General features: G+C 45.5%; 1 protein-coding gene and 1 long non-coding RNA gene across 5 annotated transcripts in view; one reads left to right on the forward strand and one right to left on the reverse strand.

Annotated features, from left to right (window-relative positions):
* LOC120098265 (uncharacterized) overlaps positions 1 to 11,415 on the forward strand; it is a 30,024-nt gene extending 18,609 nt beyond the window's left edge. For 2 of the 4 annotated variants that reach the window (XR_010059638.1, XR_010059640.1), the window contains 2 exons: positions 1 to 10,698; positions 11,079 to 11,415. The exon at positions 1 to 10,698 is cut by the window's left edge. This is a non-coding gene — a long non-coding RNA (uncharacterized LOC120098265). The remainder of the gene's footprint in view (positions 10,699 to 11,078) is intronic. The other 2 variants (XR_010059639.1, XR_005496411.2) reach the window with 2 other exon arrangements.
* The window catches only part of Garem1 (GRB2 associated regulator of MAPK1 subtype 1), a 165,138-nt gene that overhangs the window by 78,041 nt on the left and 65,819 nt on the right, over positions 1 to 21,278 (reverse strand). The window lies entirely within an intron of this gene.

Genomic DNA, 21,278 nt, shown 5'->3' on the forward strand with positions numbered 1-21,278 from the left:
CCTTGCCTTCGGCTTTACTGTTTAGTCAAACGCTCTCACAGCTCTAACAATTAGAGGGTATTTGTGTTAGTCAGTTTCTGTTGCTGTAACAAATACCTTACTAATGAACTTATAAGGAGAAAAGGTCTATTTTTGGCTTTCACATTTGAAGGTTCCAGTCCATAACTAGCTGGTTCTTGCTTCTGTGGGCCTTGGCAAGGCAGTGTATGAGGGTGGGAGAGTGACATAGTAAAACCTGGAGACCATTGGTCAGGGAAGGAACTGAGTTCCACAGTCTTTATAAAGGGCGTTTCCCAGTGACCCAAAAGCCTCGCCCTAGGCACTACCCCTTAAAGGTACCACCAATGCGACACAGTGCCACCCTAGGACCCTGCCTCAGCAGTAGGGGCTTAAGGCTTACAATTTAAAAAGAAAAACAGCAGCCACACCACACCTCCCAACCTGATTCCTGCTTCCAAGAGACAAATAGTTTTTTGAGTGGTTTCACCTGTAATTTTTTTCTTCATGTTTCTGAAATCACACACACACACACACACACACACACACACACACACACACACACACACACACACACACTTAAGACTGATGATGCAAGCCTTTAATCACAGAACTTCTGCAAGCAGATCTTTCTGAGATCAATCTGGTCTACTTAGAGTGCCAGACCAGCCAGTGCTACATAGTAAGATCTTGTCTTAAGATAAAGACAAAATTGTTGATTTTCTGTCCTACAGATGGTTTACTATGCTACCTGTACTCACAAGTACCCTCCTTCCTCCTCCCACAATCCTCCCTGATTCTGCGATTATGTACTGTAGTTGGGATAGGTATGAGCTGTCCTCCTGGCTCATATGCTATCGTCTGGTCTCCACCCGGTGGTGCTATGTCAGGAGGTTGTGGAGACCAGAAGTGGGACCAACAGGGGAAGCGGAGTCTGGAGGGAGTATTACTGAGGGTTATACCTGGTCCTTGGATCCCGTCCTTGTTCTGGGCATCCTGATTGCACAGAGTGCTTCTACTTCAGCACATTATCCCCATTTAAAGAAAAAGAAAGCTGAAACCTATGACACCTTGGGGAAATGAACATTTCTACATTTCTTCCCATATACTCTGGCCGAGGTTATGTAAGGTCTAACAGAAAACTGTTACCAAGTGTTACTACTTGTCTCACAAGCTGTTGGAAATGATTGGTGGGAGGAATTTGGAAGCATTTGGAGAAGTGGGCTAGAGAAAGTCTGGAATACCACAAACAGAGCTTGCTTCACGGCTGATTTTGGTGGGAGCACTGAAGACCAGGCACTACAGGGACTCAGACAGTAAAGGGCGGGCTCGTGAGATTTCAAGTAGGATAAGGACTCCACAGAGGCCATTTATGCTACATCGTGACAAAGAATTTGCCTATATTATTATGCCCATGTCCTGAGACCTTGTGTAAACTGAATTTGGACACACACAATGGCCACCAGACTTGGGGCGAGAGGCAGACTAATGGCTGAAATGAATGTTCCCAAGTAGTCAAATGTGCTGGCTACCTGGTCCCAAGCTGGTCCCAAGGCTGAGCAGTTGTGGAAACTGCTGGCCCTAACTGGATGAATTAGTTCTCAGGAAGAGTGCCACTGAAGGATGTATGTGATCCCTGAGGTCCCTTATACCCTGTCCCTGCTCCCTGGCCTTCATAGGGCAAGGAAGTTCTATTACACGTCCCACAGACATGCTGTCCTCAGCAGGGGACCACCAAACCATGAACATGGACAGAAGCTGCTGAAAGGAAGAGCCGGGCCAAATCTTTCCTCTCCTCTGTTGTTCCTATCAGGTCACAGCGATGATTAAGAACAAGTAACAGTGTGGGGACTGTGAGTAGTACTGGGTGTTTATACTAGACAATTCCCAAGGAGCCAAATGGGTCCTGGGTCCTTCCCTGTGTGATGCTGTCCCTGTGGGTGAACAACTGCCTTGCTTTCACAGGTGATAATTCCTAACTCCTGCTACTCTAAAACACTCAAGCCTCTCAAGGTGGCCCAGCACACTGTAGTCTCCCTGTCCTCCCATGTCTCTCCCTCCCCATCTCCTTTTCTTTCTGGAACACATATAACTGAGATGCAAGTACAGATTTGATCCCCACCCCTATTTTCTACACATCCCTTTGAAAATCTTACTTGCTGGGAAAGTTTAATGAATCAATGAATTGACTATTTCTTTCTTTCTTCTTCTTCTTCTTCTTCTTCTTCTTTTTTTTTAAAGATCTCTGTAATGTTTTTAGTTTTTAAAAGTGGTTCTATATTCCAACTGTTTCAAAAAAAAAAAAAGTCCTGATTTTGTTTAATAAGTATTTCCTATCCTCTGGACGGTTCGGGGTTGTTGCTTCTCAGGCTGCGTTTCCCAAGTGTGTGTGGCTTGCTCTTCACGGCTGCACTAAAGGAAGACCTTGCTCAGAGTCTCACACTGTTGGTGTTCACATTGAAGAGGTCTGGGCACACAACGGGACTTGACGGTTGGTTGGCTCTGATGTAGAAGCTAACAGCCTGCTGTTTCATGAGTGGGCCCAAATGACCGTCTACAGTCCTTTTAAGGCAGGGGCTGTCTCTTCCCCCTAACCCTCCAATAAAAGATGCCCTCTGCCCAGAGTAGTTTTGGCTGGTCAATAAACATTCTGAAGCCAATCATTTGACTTCCACAGAGTTACTATTTTTAGTACTAGCAAGCTAACATGAAGTGGAATTAAAATATACTACTACGAGACAGAGTTTTACATCAGTATTTTATAATTTCCCAATACCCTAGCCAATTATTTTAGGGAAGACTGTAGCGATTCTCTCTCCTAGGCAAGTTTATAGAGTGCACTGTTTACTTCACATAAAATCAACACCAAGAGGGTAAACTAACAGGAAGAGATTAGATGGAATAGATCCAAGCAAATCATTCAAACATCAATATATTTTTATACCTGTGTAGAACTCCATTCTAGATGTGGTCCTGTATGTGTAGTGTTTAAAACAGATAATTTTCAAACAATCGCACAGACACACAAAACCCTTTGCCACCTTCAAAGCTACTACAAAATATGATGGTGGATTTGCGTGAAGAGCAGCACAGAAAATACTGGTCAGACACAGAGAAAGGCCAATACTGGACCACGCAACCTGGTCTTTAGGTCTCCCCCACCAGTTGTTCTGGTGCCTGCAGGACAGTGAGTGCCTCATTGGCTTATCTCTCCAGGGTGTTCTTTTCCATCCCAACTCATGCTCCTATGATGACTAAGACAGTCCATCTCTTACCACCACTCCTCCCCACAACCCTCCCAGAACCAAGCCTCACCTCCCCATGCCCTCCCCACTTTGTGCCTTTCTTTTCTTTCTTAAATAACTCACCAAGTCAGATCTGTGCTGCCCATATACTTGTGCCCTTAATGAAAACTGTCTCTCCCTTCACCAGAAGCCATCAATCATCAATGGCTCCTCTGTTAGGGGTGAAGGCTAATGCTAGGATACTGACTGGCTTGATCTTGTGCAGGTCTTGGGTAGGCAATCATAGCTGCTACAAGTTCACAAGTACAGTGGTCCTGTCATATCCAAGAGACACTGCTTCACTCCAGTCTTCCCTGATCTCTAGGTCTTACAACCTTTTCACTCCCTGTTCCAAGATGGTCCTGAGCCTTGGGGTGAGAAAATATGCTAGAGAGATCCCATGTGTGGCTGAGCACTCCTTTGACACTGTTTGCACATTGACCTGTTAGGCGTTTCGGTGTTAGTAGAACAGTAATAGTAGGCCTGTGAACTACCCAAACATGAATATTTGGTCAGATTTACAGTACCAGGCATGTTTCGTCCTGTGGAGAGGGCCTGTACAATCGGAAAGCAGGTGGTGACTCCTGACATCTGTGCCAGCACTGCACCCATGGTCTTGCTACTCTGCTCATTACTATGGTTCACAGAGGGGCAAGATTTAATGATGTTTCTTCATGGCAGCCCACACAGCACCTCCTTGTAGGTACTATGAATGCTAACAATGGCCAGTCTTGACTGTCAACTTGATTGGATTGATATGTGTCTAGGGAATTATTAAAGTATAACTCTGGTGTGTCTGTAATGGTTTTTAGAGACAATTCAATCACGAGGGTTTTGATCCAATGGACAGATTCATGATACGAATTTACTACTGGGAAGGGATGAAAGGCAGGAGATGGACCTCCATGGAGGAAGTGACCCATCACTGACGGTATGTTCCTGGGTGTTAGATCTTGCTCTGTTTCCTCCCTGTCCTCTGTTTTGTTCACGCCTTCCCCTTCGTATTAGACAGACATCCCTGAAACCCTGACACTTACTGGCAAGTTACTTACGAGCCACAATTATGGTTTATTCAATTAAGCAAACCTAAAATACTTCCTTCCATAAGCTGTTTGTGCTATTTGGTCACCACAATAATGAAACTAACAAAGGTACCTAAATGGGACAAATTATCTTCTCTCATTGTTGTTTTTTGATTGAAATAGAGTCTTACTCTGTAGCCCCAAGGTAGTCTTAAACATTTTATATAGCCCAGACCGGCTTCAGATCCTGAGTTTTGGGATTATAGGCATGGACTACCATGCTTGGCCTAAATCAAGTCCTTTATATGTCTTGGTAAAGAACTTTTAATAAAAATTTAGCATGTTAATAATCTACCAAATTTATAAATTAAATACATTTTAAGTTATATTTTCCTTTAATTGTTACATATAGCAGCTAAAATGTGATCTTCTCATTTTCTATACATCATCAAGGGCAGATTATAGATGAGAAAAGGAGAGATTACCAGGAGCCATGAAAACCTCAATGAAGAAATGAACGAAAGAGACAAATGCATATAGATCTAACCAAATAATGACTGAGCTTGTTTACTGAGACATGATCCCTGATATTGTGCAAGGCCTTGGTGATAACGTAACTGTATATTTACACTTCCAACTGCCCTTCCAGTTTTGGTTTCCAGAAAGTAAATTTCACAATATTTTAATTATTAAAACAAGCATGGATATAAATGAGAAAATGGGGTGCTTGTTAGACATGCACATACTTTAGAAATAGTAATAATCCTCTATTTATAGACTTGCATACCTAATTGTAAAACTGGAAATTCACTTCTACAACAGTGGAGTTTGTATTGGCTAGCTAAGATGTCTCTTTGAAGGAATCTTATGACAACTGTCATTTACATAATGATTTAATTCTTATACTTTCCTGCTTGTGTTCATTTATCAAGTTTGCTTAATTAGATAAATGGTGATTGCAGCTAGTAAGTAGGTTTGCCAGTAGGTTATTTTGGAAGATTAGTGCCAAGTCCAAATTGATTCCTGTTTTAACAAAAGCAGAATTATTCCTGAAAAACTAAAGCCTACCACAGTTTCTTCAGTGATATAAATGATTTCCTCTCTAGGGGGAAATGAGTGCGATATACTGTATGCTTTCAACACATTAATTATTTTAAGGAAATTAATAATTGCCTAGCCAGCTGTAGTCTGTGCCTTTATCCTCTTAGAAAGGCGGTGCTGCATTTGGTCTCACCTTGTCACTTTATACAACGAGTCCACTGCTCATCTGCATAGTTAAGTCAGAGTACTAACTGAACTTCACTGAACATCCTTGGCAGTTTCCTGACGCCATCACGGCTATTTATTTATTTATAATGTTTTAGTGAGGGATTCCTTCTGACCTGACGTGAGGACTCGCTCTGTTTCCATGCAGAACAAACATCCTTAGAAGCTGCTTCAGGATTTAGGTAAATCACACGAGGGCTCAGATCCCACTGTGGATTACGCATTCAGCTATGTTTCTCTACTCTCTCTGTTCAAAAATTGGTACCAACAATTGTTTTGTAGGACTGATTACCATGATTTTATTTTCTTATTTTACCAATATCATACAGTGAGTGTGAGGGGGAGAGAGGGCAGGTTAGGGAAAGAAAAAAAAAGTAATCTTTCTAGTTTGTTGAGCAATTGGAGCAGAAGGATAGTCGAGTAGAAACATCCCATCATCATCACTACCATCACCACCATCACTACCATCATCACCACCACCATGAGCTTGCAATGGAGACCTGGGACTGGGATAAGTTAACACTCCAGCTCTGCTGGAAGGAAGCACCAATAAAGGGAATTCTGAATCAAGTTTGGTATACATGACAGATGTATTAGGTTCTGAACAGTGGGCACATGGCAAGATGACTGTCCAGACTGCATTTCAAACACGTGAGGGGAAGGTGCACACCTTTTGAGGTCTGAATGTGCTTGACTCTCCCTCAGGGAAGGGGAATTGCCAACTGTAGAGTTTTAAATACAAATTTATTCCCTTGAAAAAGCCCCTACTCCTCCAACACTGCTTTCCTTTCCCACCCAGGCCATCCTTCTTCCCTGGCTATAGAATTCTATCTAGGAGTCAGCAGGAACATCACCTCATAGTTCCCCCAGGTCTACTTGGTCTGGCTGTATTTCATAGCACTGTGCCTTCTCTCTACAGGCTTCTTATGCGTATAATGTCAGGGAATGCCAGTTCCTTTAAGGAAGGCTTGTGATTTTTCTGTGTCCCAGGGCTGCTGCTGGGCTTGCTATGTCCTCCCTCAGCAAGTGCTGCACCAACTAATTTAATTCTACAGTGGGGGAAACGCCAAGAGAGGGCAAGGAAGAAAAGGACCTTATATTGGGTATACTTATACATTATAGAGAGACTTCCCTGTTCTGAGATCCAGCCACTGAATACCCAAGGAGCTGGTAGACCAGTAGGCTACAACAGTGAAACTTGGTCAAGATCATTTTCCTTCTCCACTTTTCAGGAAAATCTGACCACCACTTAATAATAAGAGATTAACTCTGGTGAAAATCATTAACTATAATTTAGTGCCAGAGTTATACATGGTTATGCAACACAGGAGTAATTTTAAATTACGCTTGGTTTCCGGCAAGCTGGGAGGTCCACATACCGAAACTGGGTTGGCAATCTCGCAGCTGTTGAGAAAGTGCTACGAATACTCTGGAAAAACCAGCGGTGGAATGTAGGTTCTCACCGACAGAGCCTTTGTTGTCAATAGGTGAAACGCAGGGTCCATAAACCAATAAAGCCGCAATTTTACATGGACTGCTCAGCAAATAAAAAAAAAATGCTTGAAATAGTGATAATTTCCTTAGTTATTTAAATGAGGATGGATGGATGGCAGGCTACATGACCAAGGGCAAACATTTAATCTCTACGAAGTCCCTCTCAACAACCAGAGCCATCTAGCAGCACTCGTGAATCTAATTGTCCACCTGCTTCATGTCAAACACAAACCCTGTCAAAATAAGGTGGGACAGTTTAATGCTTGACATACATCTAGGAGTCCTTCAGTTTCTGCAAAGCCCAGAAGCTCTTTACTTACAGAACCGAGAAACTACTGTTTCTAAACAGCATTTTAAAATACTGCGTAAAAGCAAGGCCTGGTATACGTGCTTGTTTAAAAATACTTCTGTGACTGGGGGCAGAGCCAGGAGGGTTTCACAAGTTCCAGGCTAGTATGGGGTACACAGTGAGTCCCAGGTCAGCCAGGCTTACCCAGTGAGAGCCCCCATCCCATACCGATTAACTTGCATTATGGATGTATGCTCCTTAACAGCTAACACAGGTAGGTGTTCCAGTCTTCAGTATAAACTCGCAGGTAACAAACATGGTGATACATTAAGCCGAAGAATCAAATTAAGTCTTGTGTCACGGGTTGGCACTCAGCATCTTTGTCACCTAAGCGTCCTTGCTGGGTCCTCTCTCTTTCACATGTTCCTTTCACTTTCTCCATACAAACAACATGGTAGTTTAATGGGATCTGGATTCCGATAAGAATCTGGGTCGGGTGGTGGTGGTCTACGCTACTAATTCCAGCACTCTGGAGGCAGAGGCAGGGGATGTCTGAGTTCAAGACCAGCCTGGACTACAGAGTGAATTCTAGGACAGCTAGGGATACATGGTGAAATCCTATCTTGGAAACCACCCCACCCCCACTCCCAAAGAACCAAGAACCTGCAAAACACAGCTCTGTGTAAAATAAAAAGCCCGACATTTATTTTAACACGTCTAAGAGGAAGCTCCGCTTTGTGAGTTAATCAGCAAGTGCTCACTGTCATTTTAGAAGGGGATGATGAGTCTGCCTCGGACCTGAGCAGTAAACCTGTTTTACTAGCCCCAGAGAAGGCTGCAGAACCCAACCACAGGTTTATTGCCTGATAGTTAGCGCTCTGTGAGGCTCCAGGCACACCCGAGAGGAACTGCATAGATTAAGGTCAGCCTTTGAGGATGTCTGGGAGAGAGTATCTTGATTAAGCTAATTGATGTGGTAAATTCCATCCTTGACCTTAGGCAGAACCAGTCCTTGGGCAGGGATCTTGGACGACTGAGAAGTACAAAGGGAGTGGAGCACTGGCTCTGGCTGGTTTTTGCTTCCCAAATGTGAGCACAAAGTAACAAATGGCAAACCTCCCGCCCTTTGACTGTTCCCACAAGATGGCCATGCCCTTGAACTGGGAGGCCGAATAAACCTTTCACACTTAAGCTGCTTCTGCCAGGGTACTTTGTTACAATAGGAAAGGAAACAAAGACAACTTTCCCATCCGGAACAGCGAAGATATTAGGATCATAGCCTCAAGAGCCGGGAGAGAGCTCCTTCAGTGTGCAGGGTCCCACAGCAAGAATCTAGATGAGAATCCCAATGACCAGGTTTGCCTGGGAAATATTGTTCCCCTAGAGTTTTGAGTAGAGTTAGAAATGTCCTAAGTGAGACTGCTGAGTTTAAAGCGCACTGTCTTATTAGAGCGGGGTCCACTGGTTGACATGGGAGGAACAGGAGGAATTCCTACCAGCTCTCATGCACCCATTCGCAGACAGTGCAGGAGCTGCCAGGGAAGGGACCATCGTACTGAGACCGAGAGTGCTAAGGTTGAACAGGAAGAGGCTTCAGTAAATCCAGGTGGGGAAGTCACATGACCAATGGGAGGCCTCGATGATGAGATGGTGACACAGTCCACACAGAGTGCTGCAGACACACAGGCACACCGAGAAGGGGAAGGCGCTGCTTGGTGTGCTGGCAACTGCTCAGACAGTCTCTTGCCCCGGAGAGCTGTGAGAGCCTTTAAGGTGGACATAAGGCAGGAAGGTTCTCAATACTGAGCATCTCTGGCTACTCTGTGGGTGGTAAGGTTTGGGGAAGGAAGCTGGAGACAGTTCAAAGGCTGTGGTAAGTGAAAGATGCAAAGGGGTTGGAATGAGGGCAGCATTTTGAAAGCACATTTGATATGCAGAGAAGATAGAATCCAGGACCTTTCATCACAGGATGTGGAGGTCGAAGCTGTGGGAAGACTCCCAGTTTTCTGGCCTGGGTGTTGATGCCACCCAACAGGATGCGGGAAGATGGGCAGGCACTGTGGGGCGAGCTGTACTGAACTGATATTGGACATTCTTCAGCTCAGGAGGGCAAAGGACAGAGCCCAAGATGAATTCCAGCTAACTCGAAGCCACAAAGGTGGTGATGCTTGAGGGCTAGGATGGGCCAGGACTGGCCAGGACTGGCCAGGGCGGGCTAGGATGGGTTAGGATGGACTAGTGACCTTACAGAAACCTCCTGGAGGGAAGGGAAGAGACTGGAATTATATCTCTATATCTCAATCTCCCTCAGCATCATAATCATGTACAAAAAGGAAATACTATTTCTTATCATCAAAACCCGACCCTTCAACATAGCACACACCCCCCTTGACAAACAGGAGTATCTCTTACTTCTGAGAGGTACAAGGGACAACATTCAGCCTAGGAAAGAGACACACCTTGGCCACCGAGCCTCAGAAGAGAGAAAGCAATTACCCACTGGGAATGCTTCCAGAAGGTAGGGGGAGCTCCAGGCGCTACACCTGCAAGGCAAGGGCACCTGAGAGAGAGGGTGCTAACACACCCAGAGGAGCGACACCCAGTGAGTCATGGGACAGGGAGTTCTGCCCTGTGCAGCGTCCACACCCACCACCACAAGGGCAGCAACACACATAGCTCTCCAGACCGGTGCTTCAATGTTAAAGGGACTGGGAAGACTGGTTAAACTGGCCTGTCAGCTGAATGGCCACCAGACTTGGCTTGGGTTCACTCTCCCAGGAAATGGGGCGAGAGGTCAGAGCTATGGCAAAGAAAAGTGACTCTTGGAGAGTTCTGAGAAAGAGAGCTGGTCCTGGGATTGCTACTGTAGAAAACTGCATGCTTGGCACCTATGTATACATGTATGTATGTATGTATGTATGTATGTATGTATGTATGTATGCATGCATGCATGTATCTATTTACTCAGCGTCTCATCTAGTCTAGGCTGGCCTTGAACTCCCTGCCTGAACTTCCCCAGTGCTATCTGCAAAGGAACACCAGTGTTTACTAGGCAGCTTCACTTTGGCCATAGCGTCTTCCCCTCTTCCTCTTCATTTGACCACTCCGTTCCATAGCAGTTATCAGAGCAGATGCCAGAGGGAGCATGCGGGATAGAGTGTTCCTATCCCACACTGCCTTCACTCTGTAGAGATTTACAGATTACCGTGACTCCTCTACTGCCTCAAATAAACCTGCTTTTGTTTTTTAAGTACAGAGCAAATGCCAACTAGTAAACAAGCGTACCAGGAAGATGTTAAGAAAGCTACCATCCCAGCCTGGGAGGCAGCTGCTTCCTGACTGTAATGTGAGTACTGCATCCTGGCAGAACCAGGTTCCATGTAGCAAGGGCCTGGGTCTGCCACTGTGGTCAGAGTGCCCATGTGGCCTCCCAACACTGACAGGCTGAAATCCAATCCTTATGTGATGTGAATTGGTGCTCTGGGTGGTGGTTAAGTTTATGAGGGTGCAGCCCTTGTAAATGGGACTAGTGCTTTTTAGAGACCCCAGAGAGAGCTTCACCTTCCCACTATGAGAGACTTCACAGGAAGAAGGTACACAGGTGTTTGAACCTGTCCTGCTGTTAGTCTGCTTTTTCCTTGATCTAGGACTTGCCAGCGCCCTGAACTCTGAGACATTTCTAAGTCACCCAGTCAATGTTTGGTTTTCTTTCTTTTTTCAATATAGCAGTTTGCATGGACTGAGAACCACCAAGGACCAACAATGGCCTGCAATTGATGGAAGCCTTGCATACCATGGACAAGGATCTGAAAAACACACCATTCGAAACTTCTCAGTGGTTTTCAGAGGGATAGGCCGATAGGGTTTATGGGTAAGAGTATTTCCTGCTTGGCTGGGCTTTTCCAAGAAACAACAGAACCCTCCCTCAGTGGTCATGACTCCTTCTAGTCACGATGACAGACTGAGTGGAACAGTATTTCCACTCCTGTTCCACATGATTTTTTTAATGGTAATAACCTATTTGAAGCTAATGTTTATTTTCAGTAAATTACTTTCAAAAATATTAATTTCTTCATGTTTTCTCAAGATTCTGGCCAATGACAGTGGCATGGTGACTTACTCACGTTTTCAAGGATATCTTTAGAAGCGAAGCCATTTGAAAACAAGAATCTGGAAGGTTCTAAGAGGAGCAGCTCTCATACAATACACTCCAGTTGCCCACAACTGTTGCCATGAGAAAATTACTAAAGTTGCTGCTATACACCATCTAGATTTCTCTGCCTCCAGAGGCAGAGGGAACCGGCACCATCCGCTTCTCTGCATACTAGATTCCTGCCAATGGTGCCAATCATGGAGAGTCTCTTTCACTCATCTTGGTAAATCAGTCTTGGGTGACTGTGGTCCTATATGTAGAAGTGCATGTTCACGTGTATGCATGCACATATGTGTGTATGTGTATGGAGGTCACAGATCAAAATTCTGTGAGCTCCCCTGCTGCCACTCACTTTGCCAGTGATTTCTTAAATCTCTTCACTGGCCTGGAGCTTGCCAATTTGTCTAGGCTGGTGACAGTGACAGTGAACCCCAGGAATCTATTCAATTCTACCTCCTTAGTACTGGGGTCACAGAGGTGCCAACACGCCTGGCATTTTCCATGAGTTCTGGGGATCCAATAGGTCCTTATGCTTGTAATACGGCAAGTACTTCACCAACTGAACTATCTTTCCAGTCAGTAGACCTTATAAAACTACGGGTAAATATTTCTGGCAAGCCAAACATGGTAGTTCACTTAAAACCGTAGTATTGGGGAGGCAGAATAGAGATTTCTGAGTATGAGGCAGGCCTGAGCTACATGGTAAGACTCTCTTAGAAATTTTTCTCTATGGGAAACCAGCGCATAGCATTCCATATAAGAAACTGATTACTTGGCGCTTGGTGCTCTTCCCGTGCACTGACAGGGTCCTTGAAGCCTGGGGTGTGATTTTAGCAGCTTTCTAAACAACAGAGCTATGACTTGCTGGGTTCTTGGGTGTGAGGTGTTTGAGCATCTGACGAAGACTGAGAATTCACATTCTAACTGCATACTTCTTATCGAATGTTTCATGTGTGGTCATCAATGATGCAGGGGATACCCAGGGAAGAGTGACACTCTGTAGAGGTAATGTGAGGACATGGTGTCATAAATGCCGTCTCTGTGCAGATGGCCAAAAGGCAGACTGCTTTCCCCACTGGGCCCCATCCTTTTCCCAATGCCATTTCTTGCAGAGGATAATAACCAGAGTACTTCCTCTGATTTGCACGTTCGTTTTCTAGATTAAGTCTGTGTTCCTGCATCAGTGAGTGGCCTTTGCTAGTGATCTTATCCTGGCTGACACAGGTTACTGGGATTATGTTTGAGTCCTAGCTTAAACCACACTGACAGTAATCGAGTGTTTGAGATTATGCTAGATCCTTTCTTGGATTCAGGCGGAGCAATTCAGGTCCAACACAAACAACTACTCACAGCATTTGATTTAAGCAGCACTCTAGAGACACATGCTCAATAAGACGGCGAGGGGGAAAGGAATGATATGAAGGTAAGAGGAAAGTGGATGGATGGTAATAAAAGCTGCTCCAAGGAGTGCATGCTTTTGAGAACAGCTTGGTTTGGTAGGTAACGTCCATGGTGATTTAATGACTGCTCACGTGTTCAGCTATGAAGGAACCTTCTACGTGCCCTGTACACTGAAAGTAGTGTAGGAAGGAATGCTAGGTTAAATGAACTATGCCTATGCACTTACGAGAAAGTGGAAGACACATATGGTGGCACTTTGCGCCCTCCCTTGCCAGACACAATAACGTGCTGGGTGATTTACAAGTAAATTCTTCCACCTGGGGGAGGGGTTGGGGCATTTCGGATGACAGAGATCAGATGTCATTTGTTTTAAGCACTAAAGATACCTATTCCAAAAGGTCTTAAGGGTATGCAGAACCGTGGAAATGTAGACCTAAAGAAAGTTCTGCTTTATAAAAGAATTGTCCTTTGTAATTTACAAAGCTCCCACTACCGAAACATTTGCTATTCCAACTACCTGACAATCAAAGGTTCATTATAATGAAGATTTAGGAAAGAAACAAAAAGTATTTTTGAAGTTGTAGAATTGGAAATGTGAACTGAAGCGGAAAAGACTAGAGTTGAGTAATTCTCCCCACACCTACCTTGAACACAACCCGAAACAGCGCTAACTATCGCAGGAACTGTGAATTGACCACCAGCCATAGAGACTGGCTTCTTCAAGTCATTCTTGACTCACAAGATCATTACAAGCAGGAGAGACATGCCTGAACCCACCTTCATCAATTTAAAAGAGCAAGACATGGAGATTCCGGTATATCACGGGAGCTAGTGAAGAGACCCATGGAGCTCTACCTCCTTAGTACTGGGGTCACAGGCGGTGCTAACACGCCACAGGCTAGTGAAGAGACCCATGGAGCTCTACCTCCTTAGTACTGGGGTCACAGGCGGTGCTAACACGCCATGGGCTAGTGGAAAGACCCATGGAGCTCTACCTCCTTAGTACTGGGGTTACAGGCAGTGCTAACACGCCATGGGCTAGTGGAAAGACCCATGGAGCTCTACCTCCTTAGTACTGGGGTCACAGATGGTGCTAACACGCCATGGGCTAGTGGAAAGACCCATGGAGCTCTACCTCCTTAGTACTGGGGTCACAGATGGTGCTAACACGCCATGGGCTAGTGGAAAGATCCATGGAGCTGGGGATTTGTTTGTATGGGAATGCCACACTGAGCTCTCTTCACTAAAAACAACTCCTCTGTACCAACTGTGAGTGAAAAAGCATTAGGAAAAGCAGTAATGACAGCTGAGGTCACTCGTTCAATGCTCAGCATAGTCAGCTAGATCCTAAGTGTCATCTAATCTTCGTGACAAGTGGATGAGCTCCGTGTTGTCATGCTTATTTTATAAATGATGAAAGTGAGGCACAGGGAAGTCATACACCATGTGGCAAAGCTGCTGGAAGACCATGGAGCTCCCTGCTTTTTTCCCCTGCTCTTGCCCTTTTCATAGAATTCTTACAGTAGCTGGAAAGAAGGCCATTATAGGGCCACAGAAGGACAAGGTGAAAGTGGGACCCTTCTCTTGTCCCTGCTTCCCAAGGCATCAGCACCATGGGTCTGTTTCAAGCTGCAGGGAGGGTATGCACTGCACCAGAGTCTCTCTGGCAGGAATCATTAAACTGACTCCAGTGGTTCCTGCCACCTGGACGCTGTGGCGGGAGTCACTTTAAAGGTGCCAGCCAAGTAGTTCTTGACTGGCCAATCTCATCACAACTAGGAGAGCTGCTCCTGAACCCAGTTAATGGTTTTGTAGTGGTACTGGCCAGTGTGGCACTAGACAGACACCAAGCGTGCAGACAGTTTTCAGGGCGCATGCAGCCTAAGACGACAATGAACTAAGCCAAACACACAATTATAAACTTAATATACTATGGGGGTATTTTTGATTGATTGGTTGATTTTTATTTATTATCTTTCTCTACATGTGTGTGTGTGTGTGTGTGTGTGTGTGTGTGTGTGTGTGTGTGTGTACCTGCGCAAGTATGCATGCCTGCCTGGGCACATACTTGTATGTGTAGCATACACCAAGGCACATGTATGGAGGTTAGAGAACAACTCGTGCGATCTGGAGATCTCCTCATGTCATATGTGTTCTTGAGACTGAACTCAAACCTGACAACCTGAGTTGTCAGGTTTGGAGGGTTCCTGTACTTACTGAGCCACCTCGCTGGCCTTTATGTCAGATACCTGAGAAGAACAGACACCCCAGCACCTACGAGCCTTTCCAAGTGGAAGAGCTCTCATTGAGAACACTCCCTGTGAACACTGGTTGACAAGAGGTAAGGGTGATCTGGAAAAGCAGAAGGAAGAATTAAGCCTCTGTCAATATGCTCTAAGCCTTCTCCATGATTCACATAACCCAGCCTGCTCGGAAGAGACTGGGGCAGCCTTTCCAAAGTCCCGGGGCCAAGGAACAAAGGGCTGCATTGTCTGTTCCTTCCACTTGCACAATTTGCTATCAAAGGCTGTCCTCACCTGTTGCACAAAAGCAACAGCGTGAGGATGAGCTCATCCTTATGGGATAGAGACCAAGCCGGGAGGTTCCTGAGAACTGATTCTTGCTGCTGTGGCAGGACTCGGATTGGGTGTAGAGACTCCAAAGCTAGTTTTGAGTTTGAATCTCAACTCTCTTCCATACCTGGGAGGACCAAAAGCTGAGTCTCCATACCTGGCAGAGCACAGCTTCTGTGTTCCACGATGGTCAAGCCGCCACGTGAGGTACTTCCTGAGTGCTCCATGGGGGCCACTGTCCCCACAGTCACCTGCGCGCGCTCCACTCCCTATAATACTGCCCAGCGTCCAGGACGTGTCTGAGGAGTATCTGGGTAGATCACAGGCCTGCAGCAATCCTGCCTCAGTGCCATCCCTCTTCCCTAACTTGACTCTTGATGCAGGTGCCTGAACTTAAGAGCAGAACAGAGCACTTGTTGAGGTGGCTTGGGAAAGGCGAAGAAGCAGCACTAGAAACAATGGAGGTACACACTCGGGAGGAGCATGGGGAGCAGGGAGGATGGGGTTTCAAACCGCGCTTTCCTTGTGGACACGTGTTAAGTCCCTATGTGGCATTTACAGACTCGTGTCAGGCGGATGGCTCTCACACTCCGAAACAGGTTGGCTAGGCATTTATAGGCACTCCCCCTTTGGTAAACAAAGGAAGCAGGGTAAAAGTTAAGGACGGCTTGCTGGATGGTAAACAAAGCTTAACAGCGGAAGCGATTGCTCCACCACAGCCCCCTGAATTTTTCTGCCATGACCGGCTTGGCTGCTGTCAGTCTCAGTCAGAGTGTATGGAGAGTAACATGGACTTACAATCTGTTGAACTAGTTTCCCCCTCCCCCAACCCTAGTCCGGCAGCAACTGGTTGTTTTAGAAATAACCCTGACACTGATTTTCCAGACGATGTCTGATGTCTGCTTGACAGCCTGCATCGGAAGAGCGAGGGGAACATGGTATGTGGCAGACTATATAAAAGGGGTGATGCTCCAAGTTGGGGATTTAGCTCAGTGGTAGAGCGCAAGGCCCTGGGTTCGGTCCCCAGCTCTGAAAAAAAGAACCAAAAAAAAAAAAAAAAAGGGGTGATGCTGAGGAGGACGAGGTTACCGACCAGGATGATCTGGATGTTTCTCTGCAGCACTGTCGATGCTGGTCCATCGTGTGAGCATCGTCTGCGGCAGCCGCCGCCCACGCACGCTCAGACTGTAGGACGCCAGCAGGATCTTTGCTTCGGTCACCAGATTATAGTACCTGCCTTCCTCTAGTGACAACGACCAAAATGTGTCTAGACATCGGCAGATGTTCACAGGGCGGGAAAGTAGATGCAACTGGAAATCTGGTCAAGAGCTGCTGCTGTTAAGAACTCTGACAAATTCCTTAATGAATTTTTGCTATGTGGGCATATTCAAGCGTGTCTTTGTGCATGCGAGTGCATGTATGTGCCTGTGTGCCTGTGTGTGTCTGTCGGTTGAGGTCACAGGAAAATCTTGTGGCTCACTCCTCAGGTGTCTGTCACCCACACATTAGTTTTTGAAACAGGATCTCTCACTGGCTTGGTGCTTGCCAAGTGAGCTAGACTGGTTGACCATGAGTTCCAGGGTTCCAGAGACCCTGTCTCCTCAGCGCTAGGTTTATAAACGTGAACCATTATGCCTGTTTTGTTTTGCTTCTAACCTGGGTTCTGGGGATCTAGTTCAGATCTCCATGCTTACATAGCAAGCACTCTGTTAACCCTGTCACCTTCAGACCCCCTGACAAATTGTAGTAAGTTGAACTACATTATATATTTTCCATCATAAGAAAGCTTATTTAACCATTATATTAAAAGATATATGACCATAATAACTCATTGTCCCAGATTTTGACATGAGAAGACTCTCTATAGTATACAGTTAAGAAGTAAGCCCCAAATACAGGTAAAACTATCACATTTGATAGGTTAGCCTTTAGAGGATGGGATTTTCACAAATACTCCTTCCTCTTTATCATCTGACCTTTCACTGAATACAAACTTTTCTATGGAGCAGTCTTAGCTGTCACACACAGGAATAAAAAAGCATATGTGCATTTTCTAGCCCAGACTCTAGTGTCTGAGATCATGAGAAACTTTGACTAAAAGGCTTCTGGCTTCTCAGAGATCACAGTGTTTTATAACAAAAATCTCACTGTGTGACTAAAAGACTTAATGTTTGATAATACCAGAATAATCCTGTTAAATGATTTCAATCATGTTTAATGACATTATTGAAAGATTCCATCTTGTTGCCAGAAGTTCTTTAAATTTGTTACTTTTTTTTTATTGACACACACATATGTATGTGAATGTGTGCACATACCATGGCGCGTGTTGGAGTTCAGACGACGACTTGTGGGTTCCGGAGACCCAGCTCAGCTTGTCGGCCTTGGTAGTGAGTGCCTTTATTCACTGGGCCTTCTTGCTGGCCTAGCATCATTTACTTTAAGTTGAAAAGCTTTAAGCAACAAAGACAATGACATAGACTTAAACCAACATAGACATAGACACGACAAAGACGTAAACTAATAAGTTTTGAAGACATATATAGTAATATAAGCATGTGTGCTTGGTAGGCAGAGAAGAGAAAGCCAGGGAGGCTGACTGGTCTCCTTAAAACTCAGGCAAATATTTCTTAGATTTCTCTCCCTCATCCTTATTCCTTATATATCTGGATATCACTTTTTACCTGCATCCCCCCCTGCTTCCCCTCCACCCCCCGGCCCTAGGGCTTTACTATCTTTCTTCGGGTTTATTTCAGTAACTTCCTAACTGGTGTTCCTTGCCCGTTCCTGACCTGTCTCACTCATCTGAAGATGGGTGGGGGCTTGCCCCTCATTGTCTCCTTTAGAGGGTAATTCTGCCTAGTATAGAAACCGCACCTCCTACTGATCTGCCTGGACTCCAAACTTCTGCACGGACTCTGACTAGCTTCCTAACCTTACCTACAAACACCCCTTCCCCTCTGTCTTACAAACCACAGACATTATCCTCACTGCTGTCGCAGCCCAGAGCTTTGTTCAAACCTGGTCTGGAGGGCATCTTCTGCTTGTGATGGTTGAAGGCCCTTGTCACCCACCCCTAGAGCAAAGCATTTCTCCTTACTACAACGGTTTAACAGAGGTTGGCCTGCAGTCCCAATACAGCACCCCTGCCTATCAGTGTCAGCGGGAGCTGCCTGTTTCAGGGCATCATTGGAACATGGCTGAAAGAAGTCTTGTTTCTGAAGGCTGAAATAGCTCCGTTTGGTTAAACTAATTCACTGAATCCGTATACCTCCCAGGTCTGTGCTAGATGCTTACAAGGTCATGCGACATACACAGGTGTGGCCACCAGGGGCCTTTAGAAACGAGAGGATAAGCTGGGCATAGTGCCGCACACATTTAAACTTCTGGAAGGCACAGGTAGGTGGATCTCTGTGAGTTCAAGGCCAGGCTGGTCTACATAGCAAGTTCCAGGACGGCAAGAGCTACATAGTGAGACTCGGTCTCAAAATAATAAAAACAAATCAAATAAACACCCCCTCCCCCCCAGTGGAAGAGTTAGAGCCAGAGAAGCCCTGGGCACAAACTGCTGCGGAGATTCTGAAGAGGAGGGGAAAAAAGATGGCCTCCCCAGTGCGTGGAAGGAGGGAGAAGGGGCTGGAGGACAACAGCATTTGAGGGAACAGTGCAGTTGAACAGTGGCTGGGATGTGTGAGTCCTCTACACAAGAAACAGAGGACCGTAAGTCATGTCAAACCTGTATGAGCAGTGCCAGCTTTGTGGGGGACTTGAGGGTCAGCAGGAGCTGAAGGTTGTATTCACATGGGAGACAATGCTAGAAACGTCTGACCAGCAGTTAGGATAAGCAGAGCAAAAGTAACCCGACCTTTACATAGAACCCCCAATGAGAAAGTAGGGTTTCCAGGGCAGGTGACATATCAGGTGGCGTGTGGCAGGACTGAGGAAGTGTCACTAAGAAGACAGGAGTTTTGGGCCAAGGAGGAAAGCCAGGGTGAACGAAGCCCAGCCTGGTGTCCAGTTACAGAGAGAGGCTGAGACCCTGAAATGGGGTATGCAGGACTACTAGGACACTTGCCACCCGGGGTGGAAACCCTTAGCTGAAGGACTGGAACGTTCGCGTCTATGACCTACCGTGCTTCATTTCCTGACAAGGACTTTTAACGTCTGTAGATAAAATCTCTGTGTTTTGCTTGCTTTACACTCACTCGTTGGCCTGAGTCACTCCGAGGGTCAGAGCCCAGGATGTTCTGTAAATGAGTTCTGACAAGCTGGGGGGACTGTGTCATATACGCCCCACTGCAAACTAATATGGCAGTGTCTGAATCATCCCTCCTCTTGCATCCCATGGAAGGCGTGAGCATGCTACGCTCGGTTTGCTGTTGTTCTGTGTCTACTGACAACTACCAGAAGGGTCAGTCAGTCTTTAGAGAAAGCCACCACTCAACTTCCCTGGGTAGTGAGTCACAAAGGCATTCAATGATTCTAATCCCAAGAAACGGCACCCAATGACTTCGGGGAGTGTTATTAGCATCGGACTTGGTTGGAAGGTCTGTTTTCTCCAAAGAGAAAAAGCTCAAATTTACCCCTAGAAGCTAAAAGGGAACCTTTGAGAAGAGCAGAGGTACAAATCCAACATGGAAATCAAATTACGAAGTGAGATGCACATGTTCCCACCTGAGCTATAAACACTCCATTAACAGCGAGGGCACAGGCGGCTTTTCAAGCTTTCCACCCACACTGATCACATTACGTCATAGGTTACACTGGACTGGACCTGGACTCAGCCCCTTCCAGCACCAACTTTCCACTGAGTACCTGGACAGAAGAGACTGAGCGCAGCAGCCAAGAAGATCTGAGCCCAACATGCTACTCCTATCCTGAGCCCCACATAGCATCCCTGTTCTGAACCCCACATACCACCCCTGTCCTGACCCCCCCCCACATACCACCCCTGTCCTGAACCCTACATGCCACTTGTGCTTCGTGTTAGAAGTGAATTTCTTCCAATCCTAGGGTTCCTGTTTGTAGACACAGTAGACAACTGACAGGGTGTACAAGATTAAACAAGCTGAAATGGGGAAGTCACAACTAAGAGAGTTTATAGCTTTTATTATAGTTTTATTAAAGGTATCTCCTTAGTATTTATAGAACCATCAAGGAAAGTCACATTGCATGATGTCAAATAACTACGAATATATTGGTTCATAGTCTCTTTCCATATCTTCCATTAAAAAGCATTTTATATATCTATATCAAAATCACATTTATCTTTTAATAATACTTTGTTAAGAATTAAGAACAATTCCTATTACAATCAGGACAGCAACATCACATCCAACAAAATCAGTAAAACATCATGCTAGCCATTATTACTGGGGTTGAGGAGCAGGGACTGAAGCCAGGGCTCACCCCCAGTGTACCCTAGGTTATTATTTGAAGCAATGAGAAGTAGATTAGCCATGCTGAAACTGTATCAAGGATTGGTGGCAATCTTCAATTTATTCTTTCAGGAAAGTAGATATTTATGTAATGTTTCATTCTTGCTTTGAGTCAAGTATTAATCCCATCTGACCATATATAAGTACAATGGGCTGGCAAGAGTGTCAGGAGGCATACTAAGAGTGGGCTTTGGTATGCTGTGAGAGAAGAGGTGGGAGCAGCTTTTATTAAAACTCTCTCTCTCTTTCTCTCTCTCTCTCTCTCCACACACACACACCTGTTTTCCCTTCAGGCCAGGTATTACCCAAGGAGGGTAATAACCTGTCCATCTCTAATGCAGCACAGAAAGTCCTGTAAGTA

Source organism: Rattus norvegicus, chromosome 18, assembly GCF_036323735.1.
Source record: "Rattus norvegicus strain BN/NHsdMcwi chromosome 18, GRCr8, whole genome shotgun sequence".
Lineage (NCBI taxonomy): Eukaryota > Metazoa > Chordata > Mammalia > Rodentia > Muridae > Rattus > Rattus norvegicus.